The following is a 559-nucleotide window of genomic DNA, read 5'->3' on the forward strand; positions in this document are numbered from 1 at the left end:
AAAAAAACAACAACTACAAAAACAGCCTGAGAAAAGTAAACAGAGTGAGAGCCAGCCAGGAGTCGAACCTAGAATCTTCTGATCCTTAGTCAGACGCGTTATCCATTGCACCACTGACCCACCGACAAAAGGGCCTCGATATTGCAGCAGACTTGTTGGTTTTCGACATGACAAAGGCCAGAATTGCTGTCTAATTATTCTCATCCTACTATCAGGAGTGCAACTCAACCACTCTTCCCTGGTGGTCTAGTGGTTAGGATTCGGCTCCCTCACCGCCGTGGCCCTGATCCGATTCCCGTTCTGGGAATGCTCTTTTGCCTTCCAACGGTGGACTGTGAAGTGAAGCTCTGCTCGCAGCAGTGTGAAACCCAGCCAAACAAGAAAAAAGGTGGGCATTTGAAAATGGACCTCCTCCGAGCCGGAGTCGAACCAGCGACCTAAGGATTGCCAACACTCCTACCTACAGTCCTCCGCTCTACCAGCTGAGCTATCGAAGGCACTGGGATTAAGACAGAACCTCAACCTATTAGGGTTCTGTAGCTCTACTGCTGGCCAAAAA

The 559-nt window shown here is 49.6% G+C and overlaps 2 non-coding genes across 2 annotated transcripts; both read right to left on the bottom strand.

Moving 5' to 3' along the window:
- Positions 1–47: 47 nt before the first annotated feature.
- trnal-aag (transfer RNA leucine (anticodon AAG)) lies at positions 48–120 on the bottom strand. The gene has a single exon. It is a non-coding gene; the product is annotated as a tRNA-Leu (tRNA).
- Positions 121–409: 289 nt separating this feature from the next.
- On the bottom strand, positions 410–497 carry trnay-gua (transfer RNA tyrosine (anticodon GUA)). The gene is given in 2 exon segments: positions 410–445; positions 461–497. It is a non-coding gene; the product is annotated as a tRNA-Tyr (tRNA).
- Between the last annotated feature and the right edge of the window lie 62 nt (positions 498–559).

The sequence above is a fragment of the Sinocyclocheilus rhinocerous genome, unplaced genomic scaffold (genome assembly GCF_001515625.1).
Source record: "Sinocyclocheilus rhinocerous isolate Xijiao unplaced genomic scaffold, SAMN03320098_v1.1 scaffold39612, whole genome shotgun sequence".
Taxonomy (NCBI): Eukaryota; Metazoa; Chordata; class Actinopteri; order Cypriniformes; family Cyprinidae; genus Sinocyclocheilus; species Sinocyclocheilus rhinocerous.